Source organism: Haliotis rubra, unplaced genomic scaffold (genome assembly GCF_003918875.1).
Source record: "Haliotis rubra isolate DU_JTF1 unplaced genomic scaffold, ASM391887v1 Scf213, whole genome shotgun sequence".
Classification (NCBI taxonomy): Eukaryota; Metazoa; Mollusca; class Gastropoda; order Lepetellida; family Haliotidae; genus Haliotis; species Haliotis rubra.
In genome coordinates this window covers 1167957-1194698 of record NW_025766148.1, presented here as the reverse complement: position 1 = coordinate 1194698, position 26742 = coordinate 1167957, and the positions used below count along the sequence as shown (strand labels likewise).

Sequence of the window (26742 nt, the reverse complement as noted above, 5' to 3'; positions counted from 1 at the left end):
CCAACGGAGACAGTAGTGTTGCGAGAGTAACTCGTGCTTTCTGTCAACAGACATAGTGAAGGAGAGCAGTCACATTTGCTTAGAACAACTTCTTTTATGTATCTAGTATCTTTGCGACATCCAATCAACAGATCGTGCCTCTTTTTATGCCAGCAAATATGATGTCGGTCAAGAAGCTGCCCAACAGATATTAGAAGACTCAGCAGACGACACGATTGTCAAACATGGCCATAAAGTACACACGACCTAAGATGTTTGGTATCGACGCCTAATCTCCAGACGTGAGTGGAATGGTGAATTAAGGTAATTGTAGATCTGTTGATCTTGTAGCTACATCAATTCCACATGTCAGGAAATGTTTACATGAATCACGGACGGGCCCCACAGAGGAGCGGGCGAATTATCCGACAGCAGCGCGTTGGGATTAGAAAGAGATCTGTTATGACAATCGATGTGGAAGACGTTTTCTTTGTTCTGTGCTTTACGATGCTCTTCTTGGCAATGTTTTATCATGAAACACTTCCGTGATGATACCGGGAGATAATGTTAACCAACTAAGCCTGAAAGGGGACACCTATATATTCAGGCCTTTTCCCTTTTGAGGGACCTTTATTAAAAGACAGAGAGAGGAGATGACAACGCTTGAGAGAGGTGTGGATAGGGTGTCTTGGGGGAAAGGTGGAGCGGAGTGAGGGAGATCGGCAATATTTCAGCCATATCGTGAAGAAGTAAAATTATACGCCAATAACAAATATTTGAAATGTATTTAAACGGAAAGTAAAACAACTAGATGATCACATTTTATTCTAAACTAGTCTGGAAGTATATAGAATGACAAATTGGTAATTAACAAAACAATATAAAAATGGGCTTTTGATCGCCAACAACTGAAGGTAGATCGCCATACGTGGGACCATTGGGACTTACAATTCTTTTGGTACCTGCATGAACTTGATTTAAATCGTCCCTTCAGCGATTGTATAGTAGACAAATTTAGTCTAAGTTAAAATGACACAAATACTACGTTTACAAAATCTGGTAAATTTAAATTTACTTTGAATGTTTCGGGTCTTACGTACCCTCTCAGGAGGGCAATGATTTTACGATATTTTACCCCCTTTGAGGAAAAGGTGGAGTGAGGATGGGTGGGATTGGTGAGGTTGGGGTGAGGTTTGGGGTATGGTGAGGGTTTGGGTGGGTTGAGGGAGGATAACCCATGCTCACTCAGGGCTGCTCAATTATGTGAACATTTAATATCACTTGATTTCATGAGGATTAATAAATCCATATGATAATGGAAAGGACGTGTGTCATATGAATATATGTACAACCTCTTTTCACTCATTGAAGTTATGTTGTTATCTGTTTAAAATAGTGTGGTCGAGGAAGTTATCGCCCTTTTGATCTAAATTTGCCACGGTTGTTTAAAGACACAAGTGTACATCGGCAGCCGCTGTTTATACTCATTGTAAACTTTCGGCGAAAACTTTAAAGAGTATGTAAACATTACATCGAACGCAGAGTCTAACATTGATTTGTGCCAGATGACGTCATTCGCATATTTATCGGATCACGATACAATGTTTATCAGATTGGTGCACGGTACTGATAACATCGTCCTACATATCTTCTACTATGAAATGGATGGGTCGCACCGACCATTGGTGTTAGAAATAGGTCACTGTGTCCAACGCATATCTGCTGGTCTGGCATGGAAAGGAACTTTGCCTCAGACACTCCGTGTTGACAACAGACCTCTGATCCTTGGCCTTTGAAGAGTCTCATTGATCAGTGGGATTTTGTATATACTACTGACATATCTGTCAGACACCTTCCACTGAAAGAATCACAAATCAATTTCTTAATCTGAACTTTATCACTGACATCATCAACGGACTTAATTTAGTGGCAACAATGAAACACTTCCTTAGACATTTATAAGACTGACAAACAAGCTTTTGGGGGTGTTCCATAAAAATGAGTAACAAATGAATACCTTAAATACCCTCGGCAATGTTCATTGTCCATGTTGAGGATCGTACCCTGCAATATGCCAACGTCACTGCTAGACTACAACACGGCCCTATCGCAAACAGTGACAGCAAGGAAGAACACTCATATTCACTTTGACTAATTGGTGTTTTGTGTCTTTAGCCTTAATTACGTCAGTAGATATCATATCTCTCAGCTTTATCCAGTGGACAGATAGTGCCATGTTCCATGATGTCAACAGATATGTTTCTGCCCAACATATAATTGAAAAAAGAGCAGACAACACGAAAATATGTCTTATTTATCTTGAGATAGCAAAGGATGATAAAGGATGTTCACTTTGACTAGTATTTTACAGATGTCTTTTGTATGAACTATGCCCACAAATCTGTGTCAGATTTTCCGATCAAAAGGTCATGCCTCTATTATGTCAACAAATATGTCGGTCAAGAAGCTGATCAACTGATAATGGACGACAGAGCAGACGACACGACTGTGTCAAACATTGCCGTAAATTATACACGATCTAAGACGTTTGGTACCAAAGCCCAATCTCCAGACGCGAGTGGAATGGTGAATTAAGGTAATTGTAGATATGTTGATTTTATAACTACATCAAATCCACGTGGCGAATTTCTCCGACAGAAGCAGTGAGTAACCAGTGATCTGTTTTTGGAGTCGATACTAACAATATCGCGTTTGTTCTGTGTTTTACGTTATCTTCTGGCAATATTATGGCATGAAGCATTATTGTACAAATACCGGGAGATACTATCAACGTCAAAAACAATGAATGTAAATTATCTCCTACAACCTTGAACTTTGAAAGAAAATAATGGTTGATTTTGTCACAGGGGGGAGACAAAGATGTGAGTTAGAATCATTTATGAAATGGTGTCTTTTGCGTTCTCAACAGTATATTTTACAACAATCCGAGTGAGTGAAAGTTCAATGCCGCACTCAGCAATTTACCAGCCATGTTACAACAGCTTGTATAAAATCGAACCTGGAACAGACAGTCCAGCCAAAATCGCTGTCAGACAACAAAAGCTCAATAAAGCTTATGTTGATGGACTATTTTATATGAAACTGGACATCATCCATAAGTGTCAATAAACAGACGTATCCACATGAAACATGGGTGAGTTTGCACTGTTAACAGATACATCTTAGAAACTACAGTCGTCTAAAGCACCCACTTTTCCGTGCAGAGTTGCATGTCAATGGCTGAGCATAAATCTATAATATGATCGTATTTTCGAGTCTACCTGTGACAATGCTTCCTGATGTGGCAGCACGTAGCACATTACCTGTCAATGTGTGCTTATACAAGGTGGTAAACGTTTCTACCCAAGTGTAATTTGGGGCATGTTTCCAATATAAGTCTGACACGCCGTGATATGACTCAAATACTGTTCAAAGTGACATGAAACCAAATTCATTGTTCATTCCGTTGTTCGGTAAATGTATTTATCACATGAGGGTAAAATAGACACTATAATCATATTTGAATAATCTTTCACTCCTTAATCCATACCCAAATTACCAGTAAAGCACCGGCTTACTAGCACTGATCTTCAGCAACCCATGACGGGATCCATGCATGTCACTGTGTACTATTTGTGGCGTAGATCGATGTTCACCATGTCTATCACTGGACTGTCTGTCCAGATTCGCCGTCATATAGTTTATTGCTGAGTACGGCAATAAACAATGAATAAATAAAACACACACTTAACACACGAAAACATCAGTCCAAAGATCAGAAACCTTGCTTCTCGCTACTGACAAATTGCCACGGGTAAAGGACAAGGTATGATAAAGGCCCACAAAATTTCATGATATTCAAAGCTCTACAAGAGGATAATTTTAGCATCAAGAAGGCTAAATACATTGTTGAAATTACCTCCAATTGCTTTTTTTATGTTTTAGTGCTGTTTTTTTTCTTCTTTGAAGACCTCAAACTTAACATATTTTACAATATCTTCTAAAACCCTACATTTTCTGATTTTCAGAGTAAAAAAAAAGTGTGAGCAAAAGCATGAGCCATCCCAATTTTTCACCACACATGAAGAGAGTAAATTGAATGCACACCTAAATATTTGTGGTGGGTCACGCTTTTTGCTCATATCAAAATGTTTAAAAAAGTACATTTTTTTTCTGTTATATGAAATTGCCCCATACAACATCTCAAAAATAAACACTGGCGTAAAGTAATATCTTTGAAAACTATCCGTCACATTTAAACAACTATACCATGATTCCTTATTATTTTGAATTTTTAGAGCACTAAATCAGCTCATCAAACATGTTTATTAAAACATTTTCAATATCATAAGGGACTCTCAAGGCTGATTACTTTGAGGTAAACAAGGGTAGTTTTGTGGACACCCTGTTGATCTCTGCTGGAAATGTAAGAAGGCATCAGAAGATTTTTCAAAATATGATCAGGCAGCATTCTAAAAGTGAGAATCTGTGTAATTATTCTAGAATTTTATCATATTTGTTTTATCAAATGTTTATCAAACACCTCTGAGTCACCTGTCACTGTCAAATAACACTGTCATTCAACAGGATGTAACTGTGTATAAACAAACAAATTTGAACAAAAATAATGTTTCTTGATGTTTTCTAGGATATATTAGATTACATTTAACCAAAATGACTATACTTAAGTGCGTGAAACGTTTACTGTTAGAATAAGAACATTGTATCAAGGTCTAGCAGATGATGGACGCAAGCAGATGCCAAGTGACACATTGTTGCAATGTGTAATGTATCAGCTTAAAGTGACAAGCGATAATAGCAGAATTTGTAGCCTAGTGGTTACAGTGATGGCCTGTCATTTTTTTCTATTATCCGACATGCAGCTTCAAATGCTGGTAATTTCTTTTTTTCTTTTTCTTTTTTTTTATCAAAAGATTGATCAGCCAATTTACAATGTTTAACTTAACTTGTACACATGAAATCCAAGTTTAATAAAAGAATTCTTAAGTTTGGTAATCTATGTTACACTGTTCAAACAAACTTGAATTAACATCATGTAAATCTTTTTTTAAGCCTAAAGACACTGACTGTTCCACTCTGTCTCGTTGCCTTTGTTCTCACACAATAAAGAACATGGAGAAGGTAAGCATTGTTTCAAAATGTTAGCATTGTAATTTCTTTAAGTAAATATTTACAAATTGCCCAGAGCAGTTAATTAGTGGTATGAAAATAAGTAATGTTACCCTTGAATAAGATTATCGAACTTTTTAAAACAGAATTTTCTATTAATATAAAGTCATCTGTTTTTTCAGTTGAGAAGATCTGGGTATGGCAGACACCAAGACAAGATGCCTGTTTCAAGCGATACACTGTTGAATACTGCAGTTCTTGACAGTTCTTGACAGAGATTGGTGACCATGTGGATGAAGAGTGAAAGTGGATGTTTTATATCTTTGCAGTGAATGAGTTTTACTTTTTGAAGATTTTGAATACTGACTTTTAACACTTACATGGTGTTCAAATCAAACTGTGCCAAGAATCTAATTTCACCCGAAATGGGCCCCTTTGAGGTCAAGACCTGTGATGTTTAGCGCAGCATGACTGGTTATTGTAACAATATGTTGTGAATGAGATGTTTACAGTATATTTGCAAGAATGTTTGTGAATACTGACGTTTAACACTTACATGGTGTTACGAGATTACAGTGAGAGTCGCTGGAATTAGATAGTGAAAGAGAAAGTGTGGAATTTAATGTTTGCGAGATATAGCAGTAGTGTGAGGGAGTAAAAGAAGAAGTAGGAGAGAGAAAGGGGGGAGGGCTAGAAGCTCATCGTCAGATTTATAGTCAAGCGAGGAGCAACATGATTAAACACATAGCCCGTGCTAACAAGAACTATTGCCTGTCTCCTGTCGAGGAGAGCAAAAATACTCATAGGAAAATGCATAAATTTGCTTCTGGGGAAGAAACATGAGCCAGCCCTACCCTCAGCTCTGTATCCAAGTCAACAACATGCGCATTGGACCCGATTCCCACATCTTTGGTAAATGAATTCCTGTATTTGCTGCTCCCAGTTAGTGATCACAAAGCTGGTGAACAGTAGGGTGTTCAGTGGTGTTTTCCAAGGTTCTTTCAGCCATGCCACTCTTATCCCCTTCTTGAAGCAGGGTAACCTTGATCCAGACTTTCTGAAATAGTTTCGACCTGCCTCAAACCTGAAGTTCCTATCCAAAACACTTGAGAGAGCAGTCAACAATCGACCCAGGGATCATTTGTCTTTTCTCTTTTGGATAATTCCAAATTCTAAAGCATTTTTGGTGTGTTTCTCAGAAGCTGTTTTCAAAATTACAAAATGTCCAAAATACAGCCGCCCGAATCACACATGAACTACTAAGCGCTCCCACATAACACCTGTCATGAAAAACATGCACTGGCTTCCTGTTAAATCAAGAATCGACTTTGAATGATTGTGTTTTGTGTACAAATACCTCAGTGACGAAAGACCGGAATACGTAGAACTTCTTACGCCTTACACTCAAGAAAAACAGCTCCGTTCTCAGAATCGGAACCTACTCTCTGTGCCTCGTTTCAAACAGCAAACTTTTGGAAGGAAATCCTTTGCTTGTTCTGCCCCTCTAAAAGTGGCACTTTCTCCCTATCACCATTAAATCAGCAGTTGACTTTAATTTCTTCAAACGCCTGCTCAAGGCTCATCTGTTTTCATTGTATTATGACTAGCTCATTGTATAGAATAATGTATATACTATTCATCCACTGTGTTAACGATTTGAGCATGTGCCTTGTACATGGAAAAGGCGCATTATAAATTCACATTTATTAATTTTTACAGATTAAAGATGAAAATACAGCAGAGAGCTGGTTCGGGTGATCCTGGCAGTCAGGCTGGTAAGGCTCATCATCAGCTCAGGGCCCTCACCCCTCTACACGCAGCCCAGACAGCGAATGGGACTTCTCCCAGGAAACACTGCCTAGTCGAACCCACCAAGAACTTTTCGGGGAATATGAAGGCTCCCCCAACACTGCAGCCTTCTGCATTACCCAGAGTGCCAGAAGCGCTGTGTTCCCGGTGGAGAACCCGGGCACTCTCCTGATCTGGGCCAAGAGATCAGGAGGTACCAAACCAAGGGCACCGAGAACAATGGGGAGCCTGACGACAGTGTACTTGGGATGCAAGCGAGACATTTCAAAGGCGAGGTCCCCATATTTATCATGCTTTTCCTGAATCTTGCCAATCACATTGTTGTCAAAAACAAGAAAATTCAATGATATAAATAAATTCATTGGCTTTATCAAAAAGGACAAGATCAGGTTTGTTAGCTGGAATTCTTCTGAGGCTGTATATGGACCTGTTCCACAGAACTTTCAAAACATTATTTTCCATGACACCCTGGATATGTTCAGGGTCGTACCATGGATGGACCTCGGAGTCAAAGCCACAGACATGGCGGAGACGGTAGTAAAAGCAACGAGCCATGCCATCATGTCGTTTAAGATATGCTGTTTGTGCCAAAGAAGGGCATCCACTGACAAGGTGTTGGACAGTCTCTGTAAATTCATTACACAGTCGACATTTCATGTTAATATTCTCTTTAAGAATCACATTTTGGCGATTGCGAGTGGGAAGTGACTGGTCCTGGACAGCAAAATGAAAGCCCTCAGTTTCACATTTTAGACCAGTCGACTTCATCCAGGCGAAGGAGTCAGTGGGATTGCTATTCTGTTCCACACACTGCATGTACAAACGATGCAATGGCTTCTCAGAAAGCTTCTCCACAAAAGACCGACTCTGGGCAGACTTGGTGAAGGACTTCACCTGGTTTACTCCCATCGCTGTACCGTCCAGCAGTACATCGCTTTTATTATTATTATTATTTATTATTACTACCTTGGGGCGGTGGGGGTAGCCTTGTGGTTAAAGCGTTCGCTCGTCATGCTGAAGTGCCCCAAATGAGTACAATATGTGAAACCCATTTATGGTGTCCCCACATTGCTGCAATATCGGTGAAAGCGGCGTAAAACTAAAATCACTTCTTTTGTATCTCTGCGATGAAACGTCTTCATATGTTCAGTGTGCAAAATAGTTTCCAAATGTTGCTAGTCAGTCGGGCTAGCTATTCCTGAAAGTTACTAGCCCACAAAATAATTCACTTGAATATTGACACGGGTTTCATCATTAATCTGCTAATATGATGAACATTTTTATCAGACCATAATCTTGCATTACTTTAAAGTGTGTTATAACTTGACAAGTCTGGGAGAGTGATATATTTACAAAATGACACCATGAAAATGCACTAGCCAGTCGGGCCAGTGACTGTGGAGATTTACTGGCCCGACTGGATTTTTACTAGCCACGGGCTAGTGGCTATTTCGCACACTGCATATGACTGTAAGATGCAGTATTCAATCTTATCATCTCTCAGCCATTACACATAATGCTTCGTTGCAAAGATAAATGGCCAAGTCTATATCAAGAGGAGCTAATGTATAAGCCACTGTGTGTCACCCCATCCACCTCCACATACTGTCATTCTGAATGTGAACCAGTGATTTTTAGCAAGGCCCATGATTTGTAGCCAGTTGTTACATAAACGAGTGATTTTTAGCAAGGACAATGTTCAGCTGGTTAACGTACCAGCATGGAATGTGATTTCGAGTTTCGCTTGTCCTTTTTACGAGGGATTAGTTTATCAAAGGTAGGCATTTTGAAAACAATATTTTCAAAATAATTGACTGTCCAAATAAAGAAACAAAGTTATTGGTGTACATTGTTTTACACAAGCTGCACTTGATTACTCTTGCATTAGGTTAACAATATACTGTCTAGGGCTAACACGCAGAGTATGATACAATGTAGTGTACTATTAGTGTAGCCAAATAGGGCAACAATAGTTCGTTAAGAGGAAATGCACCATGGTAACTCTCTGTTCGTAACCACATGCTAAACACAAACAACGGTATTTCACGCCATTTCCAACATGCAGCGACATTTTGCCGATGAAGACATCATAGACAATGTTCCTGCTTTCCTGTCAATCGGACCCGTGAAGATCCGGGGTAGAATAGGTCTTCAGCAACCCATGCTTGACACAAAAGGCGACTTTGCTTGTCGTAGGAGGCGACTAACGGGATCGGGTGGTCAGGCTCGCTGACTTGGTTGACACATCTCATCGGTTCCAAATTGCGCAGATCGATGCACATGCTGTTGATCACTGGATTGTCTTGTCCACATTCGATTATTTACAGACCGACGCCATATAGCCGGAATATTGCTGAGTGTGGGGTAAAACTAAACTCAACTCACTCACTCACTCATTCCTGTCAATCGCTAACGATCTGTAAAAATATATTTGGGCCACTTCGCTTTCTGTGTGATATATAACGCCATATATCACACCGTGTGTTTAACGATTTGACTTTTAATCTGTATTTCTGGGCTTCAGGCAATAACTACTGGCAATAAAATGACATACAATATGCAGGTTCAAGGACTCACGACACACGACAGTTGGACTTGTGCAGTAAATACGGGACCAAATCAGCGGGACCAAATTCTGAAATGAAACAGGATTTTCGAAAGGTTTCCTGCTTAGTCATGATGTATTTTCACCTCCAAATTAACATTCAAACTGACAAACGCCTATCAGTGTATGGACGTTTTGGGGTTTCGACTCTGCTTTCAGCAGAGATTCCTTATGATGTGCAAAGCGGTTTGTCGCTTCTATTTCTGTAGGAACCATCCATTAGGAAATATTAAAGTACACGTATTACGAAATGAACTTTAATGTTTCATGTTTCAATATTCTTGATGTGATTGACATTTTCACGTACGGGATGTATTCTCTTTGCATTTCTTAATATGATTAGGAAGATTTTATTTGAACGTGTTTATAAAGGCTCAACAACATTTCATACTTCAGATGTGGTACTAGCCAGTACCATGAAGTCATAATGGGCAACTAGTTCGAACATTTAGTGAAATGTTAAAGATATATTATACCGGCTGGAGAGTTCTTTCAAGATATTTCAATGTCTAGCTGAATATGAATTATGGTAATTACATCCACCATGGTAAGCCTTTGAAAGATGGCAAAATTATATGACACTGGTATAAACCACCGGCTTCACTTTTTACATTACGCATCTGTGGCTGTAAAAGTATAATTACTAAAGTGCTGTCGGAAGTAGAAAAAAACTGTTTTCTCGCATTTATATCTACAATTTATGCAGTTAATATGTGAAAATGTGAAATATCTGTTTAACTTAGTTCGGCCTAACTACAGTCTCAGTGGTAGGGAGATAGGAAACGTAGAAAAATGACTTTAGTCAGGAGAGATTAGTGCAGAAATGAGAAATGCAGTCGAAAGCGACTTATTTGGAACAGACCATGGCTTTATGCAAATTAGTGTGCGATGATATTGTATTGCAAAGGAAACTTTTTAAATGCCCGTTTTGAAATTAAAATTAGCTTCATTATAAACGATAGCTGACGTAAAAAACAATAACTTTAAGACTGAAACTGTAAGGGATGCAGCTACCAAGTTCAAATTCAGTTTATTCTCAAATATCCACGTTTGGTGGTACAAGAGAAAGTCAAACATAATTCGTTTAAATACATATAAACAATCATGACACAATGACAGGTAGAACAGTTTAAAATGAAACGTAGTAATGCCATAAATTAAGAACTATTAAGTGATTTGTTGTCTATAGAATGAGCAAATTGAGACTTAACCATTTTTGCCTATGAGTTTTTCTAATACTAGCAGATATTTGGATATATTTCTTATTTCTTTTGGATTTCTACTATTAAATATTTTCTTCAATGTTGATAAATTGGCGAAGTACATATGTCTAGTTGGTAAATATTTCAATCTAATACCGTTAAAGGCTTCACATTTAAATAAGTAATGAAATTCATCGCCTATTGCTGGTGAATTGCAAAGTTTACATGTTCTGTTTTCTCTAGCCATACCATGCCAACGACTAGTTTCTACCGGGAGATTGTGATTACATGTTCTGTATTTCAAAATAGGAGAGTAAATATACGCTGGGAAGAGAAGATAGTTTTCAAGTATGGGAGTGTCTTTAATATGTTTATAGTAAAATCCCTTAGAGCTATTTTCAATATTAGCTCTCCAACTTTGTTGGAATTGGTCTTTTAATACAGTCTCCACTTGTGAAACTAGCCATTGGCATGGTACGCTTACAGGGTTATAGAATACAAGAGATAAGCCACATTTATCTAATAAAGATTTAACATGATGCATCCAGGGATCAAAATCATTCTCAAAGACACTTTGTACATATGCATAATTGTTGATCAGTTTTGATCATTTCTGCTACATTCCAAGGTTATTAAGTTTATGCCAGTAACAAATAATACGCTTAGCCGCGGTGATATATAAAGGGAATCTTCCGAGTTTTCCATATACCATAACAGTAGGGGTAGAATTTCGTAAACCGCTGGCCAATTTTAGAAATTTCAAATGGGCCTTTTCAATTATGTTTAAATTTTCGTATGCCCAAGTTTCGCAGCCATACAAAAGAATTGGGATTATCATGACATCAAATGCCTTAAGTAAACAGTCCAACGGGATATTATGATTTCTAGATTTGTTTTAAAAGACAAAACATTGCTTTGGATGCGCTTGCCGCAAGGTTTTTGATTGATAGATTAGATTTCCTATTTCTACTCAATGTCACTCCCAGATAAGTATAGTTATCTACAATTTCAATTGGAGATTGTTCAAAGACAAATTTGAGTTAACTATTATTGGCAGGGCCACTTCCAAAAATTAAGACCTTCGTTTTATCAAGATTCACTTCTAATTTCCAGATTTTACAATATTTGCTAAAAGAATCTAAAGTACTCTGTAGGTCGGATGCGGAATCAGCAAAAAGAACGGCATAAAGGAGTACAATAAACGATAAACATAACTTTATTACCCACGTGGTCAACGTATGGGTAGTTGCATACTAATCTCGTACGTCACACGAGTGTCGCATCGTGTTGACCTGTGTCGTAACGACTTGACCTGAGATTCTAACGATTTGATTGACACTACACTGCACTACTCTACACTGCACTACAAACACTACTCTACACTACACTACAAACACTACACTACAAACACTACTCTACACTACACTACAAACACTACTCTACACTACACTACAAACACTACACTACACTACACACACTACTCTACACTACACTACACTACAAACACTCTACACTACACTACAAACACTACACTACACTACACTACACTACTACACTACACTACACTACACTACAACCACTCTACACTACACTACAAACACTACACTACACTACACTACACTACACTACACTACACTACACTACACTACACTACATATAATGTCTTTGAACCGAACGCACTCAACGCTTATTGACCACGAAATGGCAAGATGGAAGGAAGTACGGCGGGTGTGTGTAAAAGCTTCAACATTCATTCTCCGTGACGCTGTTTTAATTGTGTATGATTACAGCCGGCTCTTTTACAGCCTCATACACAACTTACACCCTTCCGATTTCATGTAACACAAGTTGTTATTGGTGTGTTGAGATACGACGATGTCAGGAAATCTGCTGCAACAGTTGATAAGAGGATGAAAAATCCCGCTTGGCACGCCTCACCCATTTGCATCGAAGCAGCGTTCAGGAAGACCTGCTTGTAAATGGTGCTTCATTGACTGAACTATTCCAGCCACTCATAGCGGAATAAGAAGCAGCAAGTGATTGTCTGTAGCTGGGTAATTGAAACCTGTATGTATTATGCATGCATGCATACATGCATACATGCATACGTACGTATGGATGAACAACTTCTTTATTGCTGTGAGAGAAGTTGTTCATCAATATATTGTTATCCTTCCTTATACAGAGGGGCGGTGGGGTAGCCTAGTGGTTAAAGCGTTGGCTCGTCACACCGAAGACCCGGGTTCGATTCCCCACATGGGGACAGTGTGTGAAGCCCATTTCTGGTGTCCCCCGCCGTGATATTGCTGGAATATTGCTAAAAGCGGCGTAAAACTAAACTCACTCAGTCAGTCCTTATACAGACACTGGCGAAGATATACGGACTTCCCTGACGACCTCCGACACGAGTCCAAGAACATCGGTTAAGAGAGGCAGTTTCAGTACTGCTGACATCACCCTATCATACCTACACTAATGGTGTAATGACTGTCTCACGACCGAATCTAATTACACACAGTCACATTTCATCAATCAGCTGGACATTCAGAGTTCATGTAGCTTCACAACGCTACACAATATCATTGCCTTGCTCAATATATACATATAAGTACTCAGACACTTGCCGTCATATCATACCAAAGGTAAGTGGACGTTCAGTCATTGTCAGAGGTTCCTTGCTCCTCTTTATCGTTCAAATTTGAAACCAATCGCATTAGAAACACTTGTCCCTCTGGGTCTCGAGCTGCTTCTCATTCGTTATCAACAGTGACATACAATTCAACAAGAATTCATCATCTGTCAAATCTTCAACAAGTCCACACACATATGGCTTCATTGTATCCGGAATATTTTCCCAAACCTGGATCACCTTCAGCTAATTTTAATAAGTATTTCGTTTTTAAAGATTGGTGCATCACTTATGACAGTGTTGGTTCTTCCGTCAATATAAATATACATATAATATCAAATTAATGTATGTCAAAATGTGACAGTAAATGTGAAACAAGCAAACGTATGTTTGATGCATCATAGCCACTGGTTAAAGTCACAAAACTTTCAAAGTAAAATATAAATGATCACATTTTAAACGTAGTATTTTTGTTATTTTTACTGTTGGCTAAATTTTCCTACATTCGCCAGCGGCTGAAGGGATGGTGTAAATCCAGCTAGGATCCATGCAGGTAGCAAAAGTAATGTAAGTCCCCATGGTTCCTAGTATGGTGATCTACCTTCAGTTGTTGGCGATCTATAGCCTATTTTTATATTGTGTTGTCCCCTATAGTTAAAATGTTTTAGATTCAATTACTAGTTTTACATACATATCTGTGAAACTCTAGTTGCTTTACTGTTCTTCGTCGGCAGGTTTTTTATAATATACATATATTTCATTTCAATATCAAATGTCCTCGTCACGATATGGCTGAAATATTCCCGATGTGACGTTAAATATTAACTCACTCACTCACTCACTCACTCATAGCCACTGGTTAAGATGGCATACAGTCATAGGCGACATTCCAACTGTTGATTCTCATTCCGCTGCTAAGAATTTGAATACCACTAAGAATCCCAGTCTCCTCTGGTTTATACTGTTGACATGTAACAAGATAATACACAAACCGTCCATGGGTATTTTCGACACCCTACAATATGTACTTTCACACAAATATCATATAACTCAAAACCCGGGTTTAAAAAAGCTGTAGGTTTTGCAGAGCCCATGAAATCGACAATTCTTTACAGTTGTGAGTTGATCAAATGAAAGAAGAAATCATTATTAACTCGAAATCATAAAGTCAAATTTTCGGCCTGGATGTGTAGTTACAGCTAATACCGTGTAGTATTCTGATGTTAGTCGACACTGAATGCATGTTTTCCTGGGACCAGTGCCACAAATCATTCTCACCGCTGACCCTAACTTCCATAATATCTTTCGACATTTTCTTGAAGTATAACTTGTCAGGACTGATAAAAGTTTCGACAAGTTAGTTTGATATTTCATTCAAATCCGGCAATATCATCTTGGGGAAATTAGCGTCCAGTGCTATAGCTGAACATGTTCCATGTGATCGTCAGTGCAACATCCAGCGGAGTTGTGTCCCTTAGCTACCAGGATCCTCTGATCGTGAGTTGAAATCTTTCCAATGTGTACCCGTGAAGATCCGGAATAGAACTGATCTTCAGTAATATAAGATGCGACTTACGGGATCGGGTGGTCAGGCTCGCTGACTTGGTTGACACATGTCATCGGTTCCCAATAGCGTAGATCGATGCTCGTGCTGTTGATCACTGGTTCTTTGGTCCAGACTCTATTATTTACAGACCGCCGCCATATTGCTGGGATATTGCTGAGTGCGGCGTAAACCTAACCTCACTCACTCACTTTCTAGCTTGTGTTCATTGCTTTGCACAACTTGCCTCACATTTCCAAATCCGTGATTACTAAAATAGTCCTGGTCTCTCATTTGAATGAAATAGCTGGAAACTGTCCTCATGAAAACCATGTCCTGACGTAAGACGTCTGAGACAGTGAGATGTGTGATCACTGAAATCAGACAAGAACCAAATACCTCAGTTGTACAACAGTCGATAGGCTTAGTGACGTTATGTCGCAAGAAGCATCGCCGAATATCGTGTGTTCGCCGTGGAGGTCCAGGCAGTTCCTAAACCATCAGACTCCAAGACTGCCCTGAACGTCGGGAGATGTACGAAAGCAGCTTATTCAAGTCGGTCGCTGATAATCCGATGCTTGTATCGGTTGACGTTTCATGTGCTGCAGAGGACATTTGAGGGACATCGTATCCTTTTTCGTAAAAGAATAAATCATTATATTCAAAGTCAATTACCATTCTATCTACCCTAAACATATTGTACACGTCATAGAGGCGCCTGTAATATTCCGGAGGAGAGTCGGTCTTCAGGAACTTAAACTTGTCTTAAGATCGGGATTGCATGATAGGTTCTTTGTTGCTTGCCATTGTATTCCAGTAGTGGAGATCGTTACTTATGTAACTTATCTAATTGTGTAACCCAGTCTCCATTGTTGTACAAACCATGGTCAGTAAGTTCCTGTATTGCTCAGTGAAGCTTTAAACAACAAAGTGTTGTGTCCACAGAAATAAAAGTTTTCTTATTTAATGCCGCTTAATGAAGTGTGTCAGTTTCATATTGACCATTTAATGTAAGTGAGGAGGTAGAGATGTCATCATATTTGGCGAAAACAAACCATACATCACAGTCTTGGGGAACTCGAACACATTACAGCTGGATCAGTCCAATAAAGCAAATTAGGTGAGTTCGTAAATATGACATTTTGGTAGAAGATTTATAATTTAACTTATTGGTTCTTACACAGGTACCACAGATGATTTCTGGTGTAGAGTACAGTGTACACGTTGACAATCAGTAGCCAATGGTTGTCAAAATAACCCATCAGTGAATAAATATGAGGTATGTTCCGGGAATTAACGACAAAAGAAATAAAAAAGTAGCCTAAACAAATTGTCAGCACATGTACATTGTTCTCATTCCACCACTTGTTTCAATCTAACCCAAAGAAGCAATTGAACAGTTAAGCCACAAGACTACCCCGATGACCAATAAGAGCTGATCACGCATGTCCCGTCAGACTGGGTGTCTGACGGTGTGTGTTGTAAGTATTATCCTGTGGTCATCTTTGACATGTCTAGATCACTTGTAGCAGGGCGTGGAGTCATCCCACAGATGACATCCTTACCTTGTCAGCTTGCTGATGGGGTTAATCTCTTTGGTCATGTGGACAAGGCGTCCGACTTCGGAATAGAAGGTTCGTGGTTCGAATCCCAGTACGGGACTCGGAACTTTTATGGCCGCTACACATTTACACACCCATATCGTTGCTGCAATGCGGCACAAACCAGTATACGCACATGGACCTATATATCTTCGTTTTTCTCTGAATGATAGATGTAAGCGTAAGCTGTAACGGTCAACTCGATCAATAGATACAAGTATGTTGAAAACGTGTGTGTGTCAAGTAAGTCCAGTATTGGTTGAAATCCAAAATATCTGCTAGTTTCTAATGGGATGTCATGATCCACATTCGAATGATCCAAAGGAGGCACTGGTAAATGCACAGCGTCTGTTTTCGACAGTTTACGATGTCCGAATCCGCGGTTTACACCGGTCTTCCCTTTCTCAGTGTAGTGTGCTTGATTAGTGTATCTTTGTGAACTTGTAGTGTCTTTGTGGTGAACCTGTGCATAACTGACAGAAACTGACACGCCCGTAAGCACACAGATATGCATGCATGTCGTTGTGTAAGAGCGATAGCACAAAATAAAAGGAAACAATTATTAAAGAGGACCTTTTTCCATCTTTCGTAACCTAATATCAACAAAAATATAGTGTAATTGTTTTGAATGCTCCAGGGTCAATGGTACCAGTTTATTTGACATAAAAACTGTTTGCCTATATTACAACAAGAATTAGATCAAAATAAAACGTTCATATAATGTTCCTTGGTTACAAAGAACATGCTTTAATCCACTAAAACTAGTGCCATTCCCCGCATACTATTTTTCCTAACAACCGGAAGAGCCTTTGTAAAATCCACAAAATCGTTGGTACGCTTCGCATCATCACTGAAAGCCTTCAGTGGGAAGTCCATATAAAGACCTGTTCCTTCCTGTCATTTAGAAAGAAAATACCACACATGCTCATTACACAGATGACATGTTCGAGAGTTGTTCCAGTGGGTTTACTTTTGTTTTGAGGCAAACATTCTATAAAGTGTAAATATTTATAGTGTACCGCGAGAACAATAAATATGGACTCCAATATGGGTTTCTTTGTTACTGTAAAGGTGTAAAATTTATATGAATCTCCACATGCGATGCGTGTGGTTGTGTTCATTTCACTTCTGTGTGCTAAACACAACTTCTGCAATCTAGTGGGACGATATCCAAAGAATGAAAATAACTTTCCTCAGAGTATTATGTTTTCTTTCATATCATCTCTCCGGGGTTTTGTTATGGTTAAGAACTGACACGTCAACCTGTACGCATACCGCAACTGTTCAACTGTTCACATTTAAATTGCCATCATGTACTATGGAAGACCCCTTTCTGATTGTTCTAGACCCGTGAAGATCCGGGGTAGAATAGGTCTTCAGCAACCCATGCTTGCCACAAAAGGCGACTATGCTTGTCGTAAAAGGCGACTAACGGGATCGGGTGGTCAGGCTCACTGACTTGGTTGACTCATGTCATCGGTTCCCAATTGAGTAGATCGATGCTCATGCTGTTGATCACTGGATTGTCTGGTCCAGACTCGATTATTTACAGACCGCCGCCATATAGCTGGAATATTGCTGAGTGCGGTGTAAAACTAAATTCCCTCCCCCACTCCCTGATTGTTCTACCAACTGTTTCCTCGGACATAAGAATTAGAAACAATGTTGTGGATGGTCTTATAGCCCCTTTACCCCAACGCTGCAAAAACTATCTGGTGTATCAAATAAAAGCTATAATTGCTGCTAAATCTGAACCCACTGGACGATGTTCCTTATATCCTGAGCAATGATGATATCAGGTGTTTGCTATAATGTCAGTTTATCCTGCACCAACGATGGCAATGGCCAACATATGCAAGGGCAAGTCAATTGTCCTCGAAAACATGATGCACATCAAACATCATTTTTGTTACTGACATTTTTGTCGATTTGGGAAATTAGAATTCCAAACGTGAAACCTTTTCTGAAATAATACGACGCAAAAAAGGTCTCGTGGCCTGCACCAGTGTTGGTAATTTGTTAGTCACAAATGGGCACTATGTGTTAAGCCCATTTCTGGTGTCCCCCGCCGTGATATTGCTGGAATATTGCTAAAAGCGGCGTAAAACTAAACTCAGTCAGTCAGTCAGTGTTAGTCACAAACAAAACACATTTCAAAGTATTTACATTGTTGGATTTTCTTTAAACAACCCCAAAATTTCAGATTTGGACTTTCTGTTGTATGTCAATTTAGCTGGATGCAGATCACCCATCTGTAAGCATCTTCCAGATATTCGCAAACAGACAACCATGTGTATATTAAAGCCTGGGATACCAGGGACCGAAATTTGTGGCTGATGCACACCTATCGTAAACTATGAGGCAATGCCTTTGGTTGATCAAGAACCATGTGGGTCATTAATTTCCTATTTTGGGGCAACCGTTTGACACTGACAAGGCTCATCAACGGTGCATCTACATAAACTCTGGCATTTTGAAGACAATTCTGGCAGATGGTCTGATAAAGGATCAAACAGAAGCTGGTTTGTAAGAATTAGCTCTGATGAAATGTTTCCTTGTGCGTCAGAGTTTTATGTGCAACCCGGTTTTCGTCGCAGTCTGGTTTTGCTTTTAGTTTTTCCTTGAAGCTTTCCAAATGGACATATTAACGAACATGTTTAATTATGGTTTCAATGTCACAGTTATTCAACGGCTTTGATGAATGAGTGTTTAAATCCTTCAGAGAATTTAGTGTAATGCGAGACTTGATTGTTTTGGACTGTTTTGTAAAATGTTTCTGACGTGATGTATTATTCTATTGCAGGGTGCAATTACTGAAGTGTCTCCGGTGACTGCTCCTGTTGTACCTGGCGACTGTGGGGTGGCTTAGGGGTTAAAGCATTCGCTCGTTGCGCCAAAGACCCGGGTACGATTCCCACAAGGTTACAGTGTGTGAAGCTATTTCCTTGTGTACCTCCTATTATATCTGACCGATGAATTATGTCTCGACCTGTTTCTAAGATACAGTGTCAAATCTCATACATTTCGCGTAATGTTCCCTGCAATGCCAGAGGCTATGTTAAGGCTCTGACTACGTATCTAATGTATTATATTAAGGCTATATTAAGACGCAGTGGACTGTCAAAATGACCTCATTGTAATATAACATTGCTTTCATGGAGACATCTATAGTGACAATCTAAAATATTGTTTAGGAAGTCCACATTAGCTGGTAAACGTACTAAAATGAAATGCTATTTCAAAGTTCGTTTATCCTTATAAAGAGATGGGTATTTTCCCCACAGTCTTACTGTCCAAATAAGAAAACAAAGGTGCTGCACATTTTCATTCCAGCTCCAAAGTAACACTTTACTGAAGCAGCATAGATGTCAAACACACCAAGTATTATTTAAACTAGTACACTTTTGAACTAGGGAATAGGGAGACAATAGTTCGTTCACAGGAAAAGCATCATAACTCTCACCTATTCCTACATTCTAAAACAAATTAAAAAGGGGTGTTTCACTCCATTTCCAACATGCAGCGACATTTTGCCAGTGAAGTCATGCTGTTCAATGCTGCTTCTATCACGTCAATCACTCTCGTCGTTACCATTACACGACCTGTTGTAATATTTGGGCCAATTTTCTTGCTGTCTGATATAGAACGCCATATTATGCCTTGTGTTTAACGATTTGACTTTTAATCTGCATTTCCCGGGTTCAGTGCTCAATGCAGGCAATTTAAACTGACATACAATATGCAGGTTCAAGGACTCACGACTCGCGAGAGTTGGATTTACGCAGTAAATACATATTTTCTTGCTGTATGATATATCAGCACGCATCCTGAAACGAACGAGGATTTTTGAAAGGTTTCCTGCTCAATCATGATTTATTTTAATCTGCAAATTAATACATTCAAACTGCCCGACCATTAGCTTCGGTTTATGCAGGTGGTATTGTTTGTGTCACCAGAACCATTAGGAAATATAGAAATGCATGTATTCAAAATGAACTTTAATATTTGATTTTCTAATATTTTAGATGTGATTGGCATTTTCACGTAAAACTTGAATCATCCAACATCACATCACCATGAATACCATAAACGTGAGAAGGGATGAAGTCTCTTTACTTAGTAAACTGAGAGCCAAAATAAAGCAAGTACGGAATAATTCATCAGTGTATATATGTTAGAACGGCAAATTCGATATGTTAAGCATTTGACTGTGTGAATCCCCTTTAAAACAACTATACTGATGTTACTTGTCATTATAGCCAAAATGGATGGAAAATTATGATGAAACCGCGCTCTGGTTATCAGTAATGAGCGAGCTGGGCAAATGATAATGGCCAGCTGATTCCTTAACGACGGGCCATTATCAGTATTGTTACACAGCGGGTGACGTCACGCTCCAAAATGATGTCATAAATCTTGTTCTATGACCTAACGGTAAACTTACAATTAAATTTATGATACTGTTTTGTCTTTTTACAGCACAAATTCCATACATTTAGATATAATAGGGGCATTATCATTTGCACTCTTTCGTCAGGCAGTTAATTGAGTGAGTGAGTGAGTGAGTGAGTGAGTGAGTGAGTTTAGATTTAAAGTCACATCGGTAATATTTCAGCCATATCGTGACTAAAACTAGTTCTAAATTCATAACACATACATACAATATATAAAACCCTGTCAACGAAGGACAGTTAAACCCCTAGATTATCACAGATTGAGTTAAAACTAGCTAGCATATATCTTTAAAAATAGAAAATTATTTTTGGACAATACAATGTAACAATGGGCTATAGATCGCCAACAACTGAAGGTATTTCACGGCAGTTAATTGAAGACCTAGGGCTTCTGTAAATGATAATGTCCTGAAACACAGCGTTACCTCTATAATACTACATAATAAATTAGGGTTACAGCAACCGTACCCCCTACATGCAATCACATCTCTTGGAGATTACCTTAGGTCAGTTTCTCTTTTAATCACGTTTCCAGGCCAAGAATTCCTTTCTAAACACACGCGTTGTATACTCAAATAATTGTTTTTTCTTTGGGGAAACATCGCCATTGTTTAACATATACTTAGTCTGTGACATCAATCACAGCAACGTTGGAGGTGCACCGTTGTCTTCAACATGGGCGCCCAGCACAGCGTCTGTTGATCGAGGTGTATTCTGGGCACCCTCCGGACACTATACAAATACTGAAGGATTTCTGCAGGTTCCTGGTTGTGTGCTTAAGTAAAAGTGTGAAGACAGCAAAATGTGTGTAGGTAGAAACGTGTGTATTAGGTAGCAATGGCAGTGTAGGCAGATTGTCAAGATTGATTATCTAATGTGATTTATGCATCTCGACTTTGTTCCGAAGCCAACACTGCGCATGCGCCTAGTTCAACGGCATACGCAGTGTATACGGGAAACAAACACTCTTGTGTGCAATAAATAAATCTATCAATATGTCTATTAGATGAAAATGATTTCTAAATATGCATCGACAAATCAAATAAACAGTTTAACTATTTTGCTGTTTTGTTAGATATATTTACAGTCGTAATTTACTTTCCGTTACGTACAGATGTCAGTACAGTGCTTGCACGTGGTCCTGTGCATAGCGCTCAGGTCACAAATCAGTTGAAGTTAAGCAACGTTGGGCTCGGACAGTCTATGGATGGGTGACCGTGTTTGGCAGCTTAACTCCTGAGAGTTTCTAGGACTTCACTCCTGCCCCACAACGAAGCACATGTGATACATGTGGTCTCACCTTAGGCAAGTGAGTTTGTTCACAATTGCCTCTGTTCACCCAGCAGGAAATGTGTACCCGGTGAAATAAGTCGTGAGACTATTAACCTTCTAGCGCCTAACAGGCAGCTTGGGTTAACCGGGGTGATAATGATCAGATTGTGCGCTTTGAGCATTATATCTTTTCTGGAAAAGGCACGTTATAAATATTCTCACTCTCATGATTATATAGTGGGTCTTCCAAACAATTCAAACCTATGTCACGGGTTCAGGTCTTGAGTTGCCCCAAGGACAACACATGATGAGTTATTTTTTTCCAGGTTTCTTCAGAAGCTGTGCGATACACGGCTTGTGAAGAAAGCTTGGAAGAAAATAAAGGAACACTTTTCCTTTCATGTGATCCCTTAGTTGTTACCCTCAGTATTTAAACCTGTTGCCTGTGAAATAAGGATATCACAACGTTAGAAAATGTTGTACGTCCGACAGGGTCCGATGGTGAAATGAAAGTGTCACAAGCATGGAACGCACGTGATTTAGCTGGTAGCTAACTACGGGTGGCACGTCCAACTATCTGCATAGAGACAGTGGAGAAGCAGCCTCCTGGGATATAAAACGGAAATAGAAGGATGTTGTCCCCAACATTTATAGAACAAAGGAAATGACCAACGATGAGTCACTGGGACACGGAAAATAGCCAAACAGAGATATTGGTGAAAATATCCCCAACTGAATAAGTTAGGCTTTCAATGGCACTTATGGAACAAAGAACACCAAACAACAGAAAAAGACACTTAGTACTCCTATGAAAGTTCGTGGGGTCTCAATGATCAGGAAATTATTGAAAGAAACTGACACAAACCAAACTGAACGAACCCCAAACAAATGAAATAAACTATGTATAAGAACTTCAAACAAAAAAAAACTTCTTCCTCTTCCTATTCTTGACGGATGACAGCCCCGAAGTTTGTCACCCACTGATCACTCTGCATCCTTGTTGGACGGGTTCTGAGTCGGGTAGGCTTCCCGTCTGCAGAGCGTCCAACTGGGGGCAGGTGATGTAGGAGGAAGACAGGAGAGACTGCGGCATCTTCTGGTTCCACATGAGGACTTGAGCGTTGAAGTCGACCTTTCCGGAACAGAAGTGCTGACAGGGGAGATAACAGTGTCAGCTGCTGGGTCTGTCGTCTCTGGCTGACTGAAGAGTTGAATAGAAGTATTAGCTGCACTTGGAATCAAATCCGTGGCTCTGGCTTGACTCCTTAGTCTGGGCAGCAGTATGATTTCCTCTTCATCCTGACTGTCTTCCTCGGATCTGTCTGAAGCTTGAAACTCCTTCACTGGAAGTGAAGCCGATTTCTTGCTTCTTCCAGATTGGCGTCGTTTTGTCCTGGGCATGTCTTGTTGGAGGGAAACAGATTCCAGAGGCAGGAGCATGTTGCAGTGGATAGTCTTCACGGGAGTGCAGACGGGGAATGTCCTTGGTGGGTTGTTTCACAACAACACAGACGTTTTTCCCCACTTGTTGGCAAGCTTGTTCCTTCCTGTAAGTCCGACAAGTCGCACCAGAACCCGATTATGTGGTTGTAGAAAAGACTCTCTCACTTTCCTGTCATTATGCTGCTTGTGGCGTTGTCCTGCCTTCCAAGATTCCTTGCAAGCTATGTTGTACGTTACCTGTAGCCGCTTCTTGAGGTTGTTAGTGCACTGAGTACAAGTACCGTGCCCTTGTTCGAGCCCGCATCCAAGGAAGGCGTCTACTGGGAGTGGAGGGTGTCTTCCAAACATGAGGTAGAAGGGAATGAATATTGCACTCTCGTGTCTCGTAGGAATGGACGAGAGCAGGTACGTATGTTATCCAGTCACTCTTCTTCTCTTCATCCAGGGTACCCAACATGTTCATCAGAGACTGGTTGAAACGTTCCGTCATACCATTACCTTGAGGGTGATATGGCGTCGTTCTTGTCTTCTTTATCCCAGTAAGTTGGTAGAGTTCTCTGATGATATTGTCCTCGAAGTTCTTCCCTTGGTCAGTGTGGAGTTAATCCGGGAATCCATAATGTACCAGAAAGTTGTCGAACAGAACTCTGGCTAAGGTCTTCGCTGATTGGTTGCGAGTTGGGATGGCAATGGCGTAGCGAGTAAAATGATCCGTGATCACAAGTATATTCGCGTAGCCTCCTTGAGATTCCTCGAGCTTAAGATAGTCCAAGCAGAGAAGTTTCATGGGCTGTGAAGTGTGGATGCTTACAACTGATACAGCTTCCACAGAGGTCTTGGACAAAACGTTCCAACAAATGCAGCTGTCAGTACGCCGTTTTCGCAATAGTAGTAACTCGATTTGAACTGTTTTGAAAAAGAATTAATTGCAGGCTAATGATTGGTAATTGACAATAATGATTATGTCAATAAACGTAAAGACGGTTGTTAGATTTTGTATTGTATTTTAAAAATATATTGTAGTTTTATACAGCACCATTAACTGAATTTACTCATGATTGACTCTTAGAATAACAAGCCCATACCATGCGTAGATAGGTTGGATTCGGTGCTTCAGTTACATGCCAAGACAAAGGATTCAAACTTTGACCATGACAATGTGAGACACAGAAACAGAAAAGACAGCTGCTGCTGGCTAATAGGGACAAGAACAGGGAGGAGCTTGGTAACATGGTTCTCTCGCTGTCAATAGACAAACACTGAGTACGTGTCTTTGTAACTCCAAAACAAACTTTCCTTCTCAGATGATTTTAAAAGAAACTAAAGACGGTTTAGTTTAATTAAGAATTCGAATGTACAACTGATGATAGTTTCCAGATGGAATTCGTGCTGCAATCTAAACTGCGGGTTATATTTGTTTAAGTGGGATATCGATTCATATCCAGTTCAGATTTGCGGCTGTTTCTTTAATCCCAGAAATTAAATTTCAGGCTAAGGAATACTCAGTCACAAAACATAACTGTGAAATATTTACGTCTTTATAAATGTTAAACAAATAGATCGAAAACTTGTTTCCTCATACATGAAAGAGCTATCTTAGTGAAAATACATACTAGATACTAGAAGATTAGTTTAAATAGTTCAAACATGTTCTCTTTGTGTTATATTCAGTTATCATGCATGTTATTCATTAAGCAATCACAGCACATTGTAGTTGTTTCCTCACGGTCATGCGAGTTCACTGCACCCAGTGCCCAAGACATGTTTAGCTAAACAAATTTTAATCACATGATTACAAATAACAAACCATGTACATTTCAGGATATGTCCATACTCAAACACAAACGCTCCGTTTCTTTTCAATCACAGGAAATTATATGGAAATAGTAATCAAAGTGAATCAACAGAGATTTCGTATTCAATAATAACAACGATCTGTAATGTTTTTGGACATGAAAGCTTTGAGCTTTCTCCATACGCGATATGTGAGTAGAAGTCAGTAACATCTCTTGTACCTTTCTCACGTTTTTTTTTAAATGTTACCTTTTTTTTCTGAAATGATATTTTGATTGTATCGAGGTTCATGAGTGACCCAGTCTGATTTGCACGCTAATGCTGCACTTCTTTCTTTGCGAATTAGAGACTGCTGTTCAGTTCAACAAATAAGTGACACAATCCGTTCCATAGCCACGAGAAGCAATATACACCAGTAACGTCGTTTACACAAGGTATTATCTATGGTCAAGTAGTGATGATAACAGCTGCTGTCAACCTTCTCTACCTTGCAAACACATGCAAGGTACGAGAACATCTAGTGTATGTCAAAATAGGGAATTGCAGATCAATGTCATAGTAATATCAATTCCTCATGAACAATATTCCTGACATGTACAAATAAACACGTACGATGACTGTTTCAACTGACTGGGGTAATACAGAGCGTTCCCCTGTATGGTTGATGATTGCAGGCTGTGGAGCCCCGCGTTTAAACATTACAGACAGGGGGTTACCTGAACTGTGTATAGTTTACCTTAACTCAACACTGAACCGGTAATATCACTTTGCGCCGCTTGCTTTGCTATTCGTCTGTTTGGAACCCTTTCATCTATTTGATGTATGGGAAAACTAAGAAAAGAAGTATTTGAGAATCAATACGTTTATCACCAATTATGCAACAATTATTTCTAGAACAGTACGCGCATATTGTCATCTTGGTTGGGTTTTTTTCCAGTCTGAATAAGAGAATTTGTTTCTGTAACATGTAATTCATAGGAAGACGATTTCCGGTTTACTGAAACCCAGAGAATCCATTTGCAAGTCGTATACCGCAAAGACACAGGAGATGTTGATGCTGTGAGTGAGTGAGTGAGTGAGTGAGTTAGAATTTAAAGTCTCTTTGGCAATATTTCAGCCATATCGTGACTAAAATAGCAAATAATTTATAATCTGTCGCCAAAAGACAGTAAAACAACTTGTATATCACAGTTAGAGATATAAAACTAGCAGGTAACTTAAAGGTATAGAGTATTTAGGACATTACAACATAAAATTTGGCTATAGATCGCCAGCAACAGT

General features: G+C 39.4%; 1 long non-coding RNA gene across 1 annotated transcript; it reads right to left on the bottom strand.

Moving 5' to 3' along the window:
* Nucleotides 1-5289: 5289 nt before the first annotated feature.
* On the bottom strand, nucleotides 5290-24489 carry LOC124276777. Its single transcript, XR_006898657.1, has 3 exons — nucleotides 24479-24489; nucleotides 20396-20402; nucleotides 5290-5376 (listed from the first exon to the last, which is right to left on the bottom strand). It is a non-coding gene; the product is annotated as an uncharacterized LOC124276777 (long non-coding RNA).
* Nucleotides 24490-26742: the final 2253 nt, after the last annotated feature.